Here is a 12,730-nt window from a genome sequence, read left to right on the forward strand (position 1 = left end):
TTTTAAACAATTCCATCCAAATTTGGGTTTCAAATTTGTAAAAGTAAATAATGTTAATTTTATAACTCAATTTATAGTTTTTCTACTATAATTTTTTCATTTATCTAACCATTGGAAAGATATTCGGAGTCTAAAGTTAAAGCATTTTTTATTTTTTCAAAATTTTCTAATTCACTGAAAAGCAATTATTATCAAAATAGTAAGATCTAAGGAAAATTCTATTTAACTGGTCGATATTTTGAAGAGAATAAATATTAGTGTGTGTCACTTTTGTATGGCAAAAAAAGTACTCTAATTTTGCAATGTAATAGTGGCAAAAAGTTTTATTAGGGTCTAAGGTTTGATAATATGTAAACAAAAATTATAATATCGTTCGTCTTTGGCTCACTCAAATCGGTTGAAGTTGTTAGGAAAAAAACGATTTTATATGAAAAAATGATTTTTTTTCCTTCGCATATCGTGGGCACAAAGCCAAAACCACGAATCTGCAAAATTGTAGTTTTGAGAAAAATGGCTTCAAAGTTTTGGAAACACATGCAATCTTATGGAAACTCGTTTAACAAAAAATGATATTTTAGGCTTCTAGGCAACAGCTGGAGGATTGGGATTGACGCAGTGAATAGAGGGACAAGTAAAATGACACATTAAAGTCAAAATGTCTAAAAATGCACATTCGCGGTTTTGGCGTTGTGTCGACGATATTATTTCGTAGCTTCTTTACTTAGTGTTCAATTTTAACAAATATAAGCTTAAAAGTTTTTATATTTAATATATTTGTTTTTGTATTTAAACGGCACAATTAAAAAAAAAACATATATTTTAAAAATCTCTAAAAATCCAAATTTCTTCGATTTTTTCCTATACATATTTTGAGCGAGCCAAAGATATTAATTAAAATGAAAATTGTAAACGCAAGATTTATTTTTGATAGGTAATGCAACTTTTAAAAGCTATTACATTTGAAAATTCCATACTTTAGCATTTTGACACACCCTAATAAATATTCTCCATACGAAAACACTTCAGTGTTTTAAGTTTAATAATTTTTCGTCAATAAATGGCCATGCAAAAACAACAGTAAATGCTGGTATATTTTTCCTTGGGATGTTCTTTACAGCGTTTGTATAGGCAAAACGATAAAAATCTTCTTAAAATAGTAGAAATAAATTTCCAAAAACGTTAAATCGTGGTAACAAAAAAATAAAACACGTTACACTTTTTCTCCTAAGCTTTAAATTGACATTTGTCGAATTTTTGAAAATATCAATTAGGTCTTTTGTCTTCCAAATGGCTTATTTTTGCTTTACTTATGTGATCTAAATAAAAAAATATTAAATTGAGATATGAAATAATAGCGAAATTGTACTAACAACATGACTATATTATCTCTCAACTAAAAAAAGTACGTATACACCATAGTGAATTTTTTTTACATTACGGTGATATAATCCATTTTTATTCTGTAGTTTAATCAAATTTGTGAAGAAAATTACTTGAAAATCATTTAAATTTGTATGTCAAAATATATTTCAAGAAAGGCATATACAAAAAAGTACGAAACAAATTTTGTATTTTGCTCATCTTCGCGATCGTCGTCTGGTAGTTCTTCTTTGACTGCGAGAACGTGCCCCACTTCGGCTTCGACTTTGTCTTCCACGACGACTGCTGCTACGTCGTCGACGAGACCTCCCTTCTTTATCAGTTGTCTCCTAAGTAAATTGAAATAAAAAAAAATTGTGTATTTTTGTGTTCCAAAAATTATGAATAATATCAAAATATTTTACCAATTTATTTTTTTTCGAATTTTTCGTTGGAACTGATTTACTCCGACTCGTAGTTGATTCCTCATTTGTCTTATCTAGCGAAAAAGGCAAACGTAGTTTTCTATTAATAATCCGAAATAAACCAATTTCTTGACCAAGTTCGAGAGCTTGTTCAAAATCATTTTTCAAATTATTATTATATTTGAATCCTTCTTTTGTTAATCTGTCTTTAAGATCTTTCAAAATATTTGATTCGCTATCCTCTGAAATAAAGAAAATATAAATGCAAGAATTTAACATTTGATTTTGGTGGAAATTTGTAAGAAAATTACCAAAAAAAGGCTTTTTGCTTAATGTTTCCATTATATACGGAAAAATGTTGTCTGCAGCAGAAGTCATTGTTGTTGATTTAACAAAATAAAAGAATTTTTTGTATAACAAGAAATTTAAATGTAAAATACAAAAAAAATATTGAATTCAGAAAATTTCTATTATTTCTATTGAAAGTTTTGAATTAAATTTCGGTGAAAACAGAAAATTTTTTTTCAAGTAGTATTTTGTACAGTGCAATCTAATTCTTTTTGTATAATAAACTTGAACATTTTATAATTAAAAATACTAGTAAATTATATCTTACCCTTGACTAATTTGTATCCGAAAGTCTTACAAAAAAAAAAATATAATCAACACAAAACAAAGTATCTCAGAAATCTATAATTTCTAGTTTTTTAACTTTTGTACCTACAACTTTGAATTATAAAAATCCTTAGACTAACACTTGAGTGAAGGTGAACGAGATATATCCCATTCATAACGAACAGTTTTCCCTTGAAATCTTCCTTTATTTTTTTTTTTTTGTTAGCCAGACAGTCTCGTTGCACCTCATAAGGACGAGTGCTGTAGGAAGATTACGAACATTCCTCGAACAAATAATTTATTTTCAAGGATTTCCGCAACAATTTGTGTTGTTGTTTGTTATTTTTTTTTCTATTTCTTGCATTTTTCTTATTATACGCTCTTGGTTGTGTAAAAATTATCACACCCACTATACTTTTTATACAAAATCGTCTATAAAAGTTCTTAGGAAAAAAAAAAAAATAAAAAAAACACACAATATTGTCTGACTTTCTGCAGCCAGGTTATAATAACGACCAAGGAGCAATGTGCAAGAAGTATATTGCAAGGATAAGAAAGTAATTTCGTTCGGTGGGGATTTTTCTTTTCATTTTGCGTTATGATTTAGTGATTTTTTTTTTATTCTACTACTTTTTTTTTATATTACTCAATTTATTTTGCGTTGTGAAAGTGTTTTTGCTGGAGTAGTTAAGAGATAAAAAAACAGGGATGGCATAAGTTTCAATATAGTTTTTGTGTAGGTACATAATAGAAAAAATTAAATAAAAATATCTTATATGAAAACGAATTAAACTGATATTTTTTCATTAATTTCCTTTTTTCAATTAAAGCTTTTAACTTTATTGAATCTCAACAGAAAACATGATATTTTTACCATCCTGAAGACAAATCATTTTTTTTTTACCATCCCTGATTTGATGAAATAAAAAATAAAGATTAATCATACAAAAGAGCAATGTCTGTTTTCGCTAACGATGTACTCCTGCTAAATGCAAAAAAAAAAAACAGAGCTAGAAGCAAAAGACTGCAAACTAAAGCTTTATTAAGGATAATGGCAATTTAATTTTTAAATCTACGTTTCGTTTATTCTTGCAGATAAGTATTTTTTTATATTTTTTACTGTAGCATCTCTACTTGAACTGTTTTATTGTTACCTTCTTCTAATGGCTTCGTTACTTTTATGTAAATAAGTTTATTTTTTCTGATGTAATGAGGTTTAAATGAATGAAATGGACAAATAATAAAATGAGTTGCAATCTGTTTCCAAAAGAAATATTCTTTTGTTTCAATTTTATGAAAATAATTTTATATTTTTTAATTCTTGAGTTTAAAAAGGCAATTTGTTTTGTGTTATAATAAAATTAATTATTTTATCCTTTACTTCAATAAAATGTTAAAGAAGGTAAATAAAAATGTAAAATTAATTTAAAAATTAATTAAAATAAAAAAATGTGTTGGCTAGTAAATGCTTAAAAAAAAGATGGACCAAACCTTGGCAAAGGAACTACACAGTTTATAATTTATTTCAAACCCTGACCATTTTTTGAAAATTGGGTAAACAGATTTTGTGTGAGAAATCAAACTTATTTTTCAGCTCAAAATAGTTTACTTTAATGGTGGTGAATGACCAAAACCCATAATCCCAAAAAGAAAAAAACCCAAAGCCAAAATCCCCAAGAAATCGGTTTAATCGTTAACTAGAAAGTGAAAATTCAAGATAACGGTTATATGGAATTTTTCTTATTTCAAAAGCATGATCTTATTTGCAAAAGAGCACACAAAAAGTCTATAAACCCTTTTTTGAAAAACAAAATTTCCATTAATTTTTTCCATTAATTTTTGTCCCTCAAATAAAAAATAATTAATGATTTTTGAGCTCCCCTTTATTACCCATTTAACTCCTTTTTACCCTATTTTAAATAATATTTGGTACTTTTAGTCTCTGAGTGAAGGCAGCAAATATTCAGTTTGAAATTTAACATTTAAAAGTGACAACCAAAAAAGGTACAGATCAACAAATTCGAAGCATGCAAGTAAGGGTTTCGGAAACTTTTGTTACCTTCTATGATTTTTGTAAGTTATGTTTTATGTACTTTAAAAAGTTGGACTTAAGAAACAAAATGTTTAACAATGTTGGCTAAATATTTTGTACTTAGACAACTTCACTCGCTCACCAACAGATATTGAAATCATTTAAAAAAGCCTAAAAGTGTAACAATAAAATGCAAAGAAATTCCTGTCAATAATTTTTATGATCAAATTTCAAAATGCGGTTTATAATTTTTGATATTTTTTTTTATTAATAATTTTAGTCAATATTAGTTGAACTTTTATTCCCATCAAAAGAAAAAAAAAAAAAAATTGAGAAACGTGTAGGTAGATTATTTATGCTCGTAAATTAAAATTTATTATGAGAAAACATTCATAACATTAACAAGCACATTCCCATATTTAATTATTACATATATGTATGTACCTTTAATGTTTTTTTTATTTTAAAAATAAAAATATACATAACCACCTGCATAGCTTAATATTTTTCTCATCTTGTATTAAATGGATAACAAATTTTAAATTGTGTCCGTTTTTATTCATTTTGTTAAACATTTTAAGAGCTTCAAAATTTCTCATTTCCTGCTTGGGGAATTAATTTCGTTTTATTTTGAAACATTGTCCCTTTTTCCTCTTCGACATAATTATTATTTGTCTTGAATAAATAACACACAGCATACATTCATACATACTATACATGAGGATTTACCAAACTATATTTTTAAACACTCTGTGTCACTTGATTGACATTATGTTGTGATAAAATTATAATGAAATGCAAGTTGAAATATAAAATAAGTTCAAAGCCTAAGACCAAGCTTATATAACCTTTAATCCAAAAAAGTATAAAATAAGAAAAAATAACAATCATAACGAGTTTTAGAGCGTGATTTAAGTTTTTCAATTTATTTCCTCTACAGACATCTACCTATAATGCAATGCTTCATAGCATTTAACCTGCGGACGAACAAGAAGTTTCCAACGATACCTCATTTGTCAAATAACGATGATTGGCTTAGAAGATATGAGAGAAGATATGAACGTACTTGCATATGAGTTAAATAACACTGTGTAACACTCAAAATATACGCGGGCGGAGACCTATCACGTTTTGTAGAGCTAGTCGCACTGATTACGAAACGGTGTTTAAAAAGCCCCTAACACCCCCAAAATCTGGAGTTAGGGGCAAAAAACGGTTTTTTTGACCTTCACCCATTGAAAAAAAATATAGCTTCGTCAAATTTTAATCCAATTTCGATTTTTTTACAGTTTCTAATAGGAGATAAATATACCTTTTCAACAATGTATAGAACATGTAACTCGGTTAAACCACCTAGAATTTATAAGCTGTCTAAGTTCAAAAATTCCATTTTTTCGTCATTTATTCAACTTCGACATCAAATTAAAGTATATATTTTCACAAAAGCATGCTGTTTTAAAAATATATTCTTAAATAATATTTATTTCCAAATCAAACGAGGTACTATTTATGAAAATCAGTTTAAAATTGGCTTAGAAAAAAAAAATGTTTCGATTTCAACCCAGATACAGAAATTCGAACTTTTAGGTATAGAACAAAAATGTTGTTTCGGCACGTAGTAGGATAACTTGGGCCCCAGGATTTGATAATGGTATTTTGTAGAAGAGCTCAATACAAACATTTTTTTCTTTGGGAGGGGGGTCTATCTCCCCCCGTTTAGGTGGGAGGGGCAGTTTTCTAAAAAAAATTATCAAAATAAAAAAAAATATTAAAAAACAACGGCAACACTTACAGTAATAAATAATACTATTTCCGAAAGGCAAAATTGTACATTTAATTCTAATTTTTAAATCAATATATTATAACCAATAGTTTTTGAAATAATCGTTTTCAAAGTTAAAAATAGGCGAAAAAAAATTTTTAAAAACTCATTTTATACTATTTTTGTCCAGACTGTGAATTTTAATAAAAAAAATTACTCGCACAGAAAACTGCCTCAATTGATTCCTTATCGAACAGTGAAAACTATATGTTTCTATGTCTTCTAGTTTTTGAGAAAATTGAGAAAAAATATTTTATCAGATTATAATTGTTTGAAACCGGGTAATGCAAACAATTCTTAGTTCGGCAATCGGCTTCAGGATTTTACCACAAGTAGAAGTCAACTAAAAATACTTAATCATTAGATCCAGAGTGTTGGACTGCAATATAATTTTTCACATGCTCCCTTACACTTGTCCTTGCACAGGATTTTTGTTGTTTTGATATACCTACACAGAGTCCTGTTTGTTCGTTCTCGTCTTCTCGCATGAATCGTGAATTCTTGTAAATTTTTAATTTTACTACACAGTTAAGCTTTCCAGCAATTACCTGCAAAACACAAAAACTTCTCACAATAAAACGAGTTATTTTCACATAAATTTTAAGTGGATTCCATTAGTTGCATGCTGTGTCTCCTCACTCGTATATCCTGCTGATATATATTATATTCATACGAATATCCTCCCACTATAACACTTGAAGTGAAACAAAAAAAAATTACACTCATCCCCTTTTTGATGAACAAACTGGCAAAAAAAAACACACACACAACTCATTTTGGGGTTGGGTTGTTAAAGTTCTGAAGGGTTATTATAATTTCGTTCATATTTTCATTTTTTTTGTCTGTGTTTTCATACAAAGCTTCGATGCGCAAAAGTTTTCGCATTTCCACTTTATAAAACCAGATGCTATTAATTATTATGTCAGCTGAATTGGCGATGGAGCACCCAGCACCCCTGTGCTCCCTTCTACCCTCTTGTTCATTGGATATATCACTATGTTCCATCTAAATGGCCATTGTAACAATAAACCGCTCGATGGAGCCCGCAGCATACTGAACGAATATTATATTTTCCGCTCTAATTATTTAATTAAAATTATGATGGTTTTGGTGCTTTGTGTTTTTTTTTTTTTCCTTTTTTTTTTTATTGTCAATATTTAAGTATCTATGTTGTTGGGGAAGTGGGGGCAGGGGGCTCCTACTCAAGTTTATTATTTTTATTGTGGTGGGTAGATGCACGTGTATCGATTACGCGATTGTTCATTTTCTCAGGTTTTTTTTTTTTTTGCTGAAACCCTATTGTTTGGATATGGATTTGGGTTTGTTTGTTTTTTCTGCATGCAACAGCAGCAGCAGCAAAAACAAAACTCTGCGTGAGAAACGCGTGTCATTGCTTTTGTCGCATAAAGAGATGTGGTTTTATAGCCATTATAGTTGGCATGCTGTGCAAAAGAGCGCTCACAATATGCCATTTAATGGGCTTGAGGTATAAAAAAAAAGTCCATTAAATCTTAAGAAATATCTTTGCAATAGATATATAGATACATACCTCCTCTACCTACTTTATTTTTTTTTAATCTCCAGCTCAACCAACAATAGAATTGGCTATGTGTTATGCAAGAAATTGGCTCTATGAAACAAAGGAAAGGGAAAAGCACAAGCTTCAGGGTTTTTTTGTTTGTATTTTGAATTAAGTTTGCATGCGGCATCGGCATTGTGGATTATTATTATTTTTAGCTCGCAAATTTCAGCTGCCTTGTACTCACATACATAATGGATTCGTTAATAGATTGGGTTAGTTGGTCAATAGTTTGTGGCCCTTTTGTGGTTTAAAAATAGGGACAAATATAGGATGACCTATGGTTCAGGCAGGTCATAGAGGTTTTCGTTTTTTTTTTTTTTTGCCAAAGTTTATTAAGTACAGAGGAAGCTCGAGAGACTTGAGTCATTACTTTTTCGAGTGAGATACTGGCAAATGTATGTAGTTATTGGCAGCGTTACCGTTGAAAATTTTTGAAAGGTCGCTAAAAAAGTCGCTTTCAGAAAAAAAGGTCGCTAATCTAAAAAATTGAAAAAAAGTAGCTTTTTTGTCGAAAAAGTCGCTATATGAGAAAAAAAAAGGTCACTAAATCGTTTTCAAATGTTTTTAAATAGAAAAATAAACATAAGTTGTCTTGAAACAAAGTTTTTATTAACAATAAAAAAAAAATAACAAAATTAGAAACTAAAAAGTGGTTGTCTGTAAAGTTGGTTTACGGACGATGATTTTGCGTGATAACGTCATAAGGAAACAGGTCGTGTGCTTTTGTTAAAAAAATGATCTAAAAATCATTTATTTGCCAACTTTCTTGTAAGAAAAATTATAAGATATAATAAATCTTATAGTAAAGTACCTACTTAAACTAAAAATTAAGACCTAACATATATGTGTATAACTGTATGATTTGTGGAAAAACGGAATAACTTTTTGAATCCTATCATAATTTACAAGGAAAAGTTAAATCAAATAAGTTTTTTTTCTTTTCTCATAATATCAATTTTTGTATATGAAAAACTTACAAAAAAATTACGCCATTAAAAAGTTTAATATTTTTTCTAAAGAAAAGGTAAAAAATCCATTTTTGTTATATAAATTTTATACCATCTGTAAAATAATCCCCGCCAATTGAGTACCTCTCCGTACACACACCAACTGAAATGAGTGAACAGGCGATCAGCTGGTGTGTGTGTTTCCTCCTTCCTCAACCCACACCCGAATAGAGTCAGTCAGATAAAAACCTCGCAATAAACAGGACGTCCAGTCCTACTCAAAGTATTCAGTTGTGTTTTATTTATAAATTAATTGAGAATTTGCTATACAGTCCACTAAATTTAATAAGGTTATTGATCAAGGTCCTTCGACGCCGAAATCGACACCAAGTGACCTACCTTAAATTATTTGCATAAATACATAAACGTAAAAAAAAACTTTATTAAAAAAGACCTTAGAATATCGGTACATGGTGTTTGTGTTGTGAGTTTATTTTTGTTTAAAGTCAAATCAATCAGCAGAAAATACATAAAGCTAGTAAGTGATATTCAAATCAAATAAATATCAGCTACAATTTACAATTTATAAATCGAAATACGGCAATAATCTCGCCTTTTTCCCTTACAAAAAATACTTACATATAAATGGTCAGGGATCTATCTTGAGATACTCTCCTGTATATACCTACAAAGATCTTCAAAACTTTAACATTTCACATATAATACTTCAATAGAATAGAAACAAGTGTGTGTGCTCTATTTACTATTCTACAAAGTCACCACAGCTATTGCAGGTCATAAATTATTTCTATTGCACATACATATGTAATAGTAGTAGGTATCTAACCCTTTCACATCGCCTACGTGACTGATATTGTATTCATCTCATCTTCGTCTCGTTTATTTTTTGTATGTTTGTTTTGTTATTGTGCGCAGCTGTGGTTCTATCTTAGAAAAGATTTTCGTACTTTGTAAATTCCGATGGATCTTGTTAAGTCATGTTTTTGGGATGGGTTTTGTTTTCTTTTTTTATTATTTTTTGTTTTCAGATTTGTTGTTGTAATTAACTACTCAACTGCGATGCAAATGTGAATCTTTATGGTTGTTTTGGCACACTGTATTTGTTTTTGTCATAGGAGAGGTACCCACTTGTATGTATGCCTAGAAACATCCTTTCATCGTGTGCCGTTTAATTATACAATGAGATGATCCTCACTCTTTCTATTTTATGACAAAAGTGTTAGGCATCAAAGTATCTTACTGACGCATAGAAAATGAAGACACCTACCTTATGTAGGTACCTACATACGATGAAAAAATTTATTTGCATTCTTCAAAAGTGGTTCTAAATCAGAATTGATTTTATCTTTCGAATTTAACAATTAATTTGCAACTATGTTCCCACCTACCTATTATTCACATAATAATATTGATTCATTCTTACAATCAACACTCCAATCAGTGTTTTCATCTACTCATTAAGTTGTATTTAGGTATGCGGCTTGTCTGTTGTTATGTATTTTGTTTTTATGTCTTGGCGCCTGTTAACAGCAAGTTTTTAAAGAACATCAATTTGTTCGTAGAAAATTTTTCATTTTGAGACGACTGAATCAATTTTTTGATTCATGTATGACATACATAGCTACAGGTATTGACCATTTGAATAAAATGTTTATTGAAGTTATCCCTTTGCGTATGTGGTATTTATTGCACCATATACTTACTGAAATGATCGGCATGCAGTTAGCCTACCTACTTATTTTTTTTTTGTTTTTGTGGCATGAACTCCCGTCAACACTTGTTTGTTGTTTTGTTTTCATGTTTTGAGGTTTGTTGTCGTCGATCCCTTTCCCTTTTGTTGTGCAGCTGATGAAGTAGATTATCCCGTTAGGTCATCTTTATTGTTTCTTTTTTGTCGTCGAGTCCTTTTTCTTTTGTGGTGCAACTGCTGAAGTAGAATATCCCGTTAGGTCATCTTTATTGTTTCCTTTTTTTTTATTTGTAACTTTTACATTTTGACGTTTGGACGAGGAGTGTGCATCCACACGAGGTGCACATTCTTAAAGAAAAGGAATTACCTACAATGGGTAACCTTTTGACATTGCAGAAAAGGACTTACCTACAATGGGTAACCTTTTGACATTTCAGAAAAGGACTTACCTACAATGGGTAACCTTTTGACATTGCAGAAAAGGACTTACCTACAATGGGTAACCTTTTGACATTTCAGAAAAGGACTTACCTACAATGGGTAACCTTTTGACATTTCAGAAAAGGACTTACCTACAATGGGTAACCTTTTGACATTGCAGAAAAGGACTTACCTACAATGGGTAACCTTTTGACATTTCAGAAAAGGACTTACCTACAATGGGTAACCTTTTGACATTTCAGAAAAGGACTTACCTACAATGGGTAACCTTTTGACATTGCAGAAAAGGACTTACCTACAATGGGTAACCTTTTGACATTTCAGAAAAGGACTTACCTACAATGGGTATCCTTTTGACATTGCAGAAAAGGACTTACCTACAATGGGTATCCTTTTGACATTGCAGAAAAGGACTTACCTACAATGGGTAACCTTTTGACATTGCAGAAAAGGACTTACCTACAATGGGTAACCTTTTGACATTTCAGAAAAGGACTTACCTACAATGGGTAACCTTTTAACATTTCAGAAAAGGACTTACCTACAATGGGTAACCTTTTAACATTTCAGAAAAGGACTTACCTACAATGGGTAACCTTTTGACATTTCAGAAAAGGACTTACCTACAATGGGTAACCTTTTGACATTTCAGAAAAGGACTTACCTACAATGGGTAACCTTTTGACATTGGGTTGAACTAGGAGTGTACGTCCTTACAAGGCGCACATTCTTGCAGAAAGTAACCTTTCGACATTTTAACTTGAAATTTGCAAATCTAAATTAAGGTCCACTATTCCAATTATAGTTCGATACATTCAAAGAAATGTTTAAAAATAAATTAAAAAAAGGCATAACTAATAATTACCTCTATATATATTTGTTTTTCTTTCATTCCGAGTACCACCCATCATAAACAATGGCAGACAACGCCATGAGAGATCGCGAAGCAAATGCAAGGGCAGTCCTCAACCGTTACAATGAAGTGAAAAATGAAATCATCGTTGCTGAGATGCCAAAAGCTGCTTTAGTATCACGAAACCGTCAACTTTCAAATGACTTCAAGGATTTTAAGAGAGCTCATAAAATCCTGATTCGCTCAATTCCGCCTGAAGAACTGGAATCAGCAATGATTTATTTTGAAGAAATTTCCCAGGCTTATTTTATGTCCTCTACAATAATAAATACGGCCTTGGAAAATAAATCTACTCCTTCAATTATATCAAACGATGCCGGTATAATTCGAGTGGAAACTGCACGAGCTCCAGATCCAGGTGAATTCGATGGAAATCCATCCAACTGGCCATCTTTTCGCGATCAGTTTAAGGCTGAAGTGCACGATCGTCATCAACTAGATGATGTTACTAAACTGCACCTTTTAAAAAAAGTCTTGCGTGGGTACAGCTAAGCTCACAATCGGTTCTTGGCAACCACTAGCTGTGAATTATAAAAAGGCATGGGAGAGTCTTGAGAATAAATATGAAGATCCGTATCGATTGGAACAAGCATTAGTTTCCGATTTACTTAAGTTATCAAGTATGAGAGATGAGTCACATGAGGGTCTGCGGCAAATAATTGATACCACTTCTAATACACTCCGACAATTGGAGGCTATGCACGTACCCGTACAACACTGGGACACATTCGTTATTGGCTTGATTCTGTGTCGATTGCCCAGAAATGTGGCGGATGCGTGGGAACAAAAAAGAATCGTGGCAAATAAACCGAACCTGGCTGATTTAATGGCATTCTTAGAAGGAAGAGCACGCGGCCGCATCTATATTGAACAGGGATCCTCA

General features: G+C 30.8%; 1 protein-coding gene and 1 long non-coding RNA gene across 3 annotated transcripts in view; one reads left to right on the plus strand and one right to left on the minus strand.

Moving 5' to 3' along the window:
* Positions 1–12,730, plus strand: part of LOC129915851 (uncharacterized) — a 337,223-nt gene that overhangs the window by 89,936 nt on the left and 234,557 nt on the right. The gene's annotated exons all lie outside the window — the stretch shown is intronic.
* Positions 1,504–2,407, minus strand: LOC129915854 (uncharacterized). Its single transcript, XR_008772381.1, has 2 exons — positions 1,785–2,407; positions 1,504–1,709 (listed from the first exon to the last, which is right to left on the minus strand). It is a non-coding gene; the product is annotated as an uncharacterized LOC129915854 (long non-coding RNA).

This window comes from Episyrphus balteatus, chromosome 3 (genome assembly GCF_945859705.1).
Source record: "Episyrphus balteatus chromosome 3, idEpiBalt1.1, whole genome shotgun sequence".
Taxonomy (NCBI): domain Eukaryota; kingdom Metazoa; phylum Arthropoda; class Insecta; order Diptera; family Syrphidae; genus Episyrphus; species Episyrphus balteatus.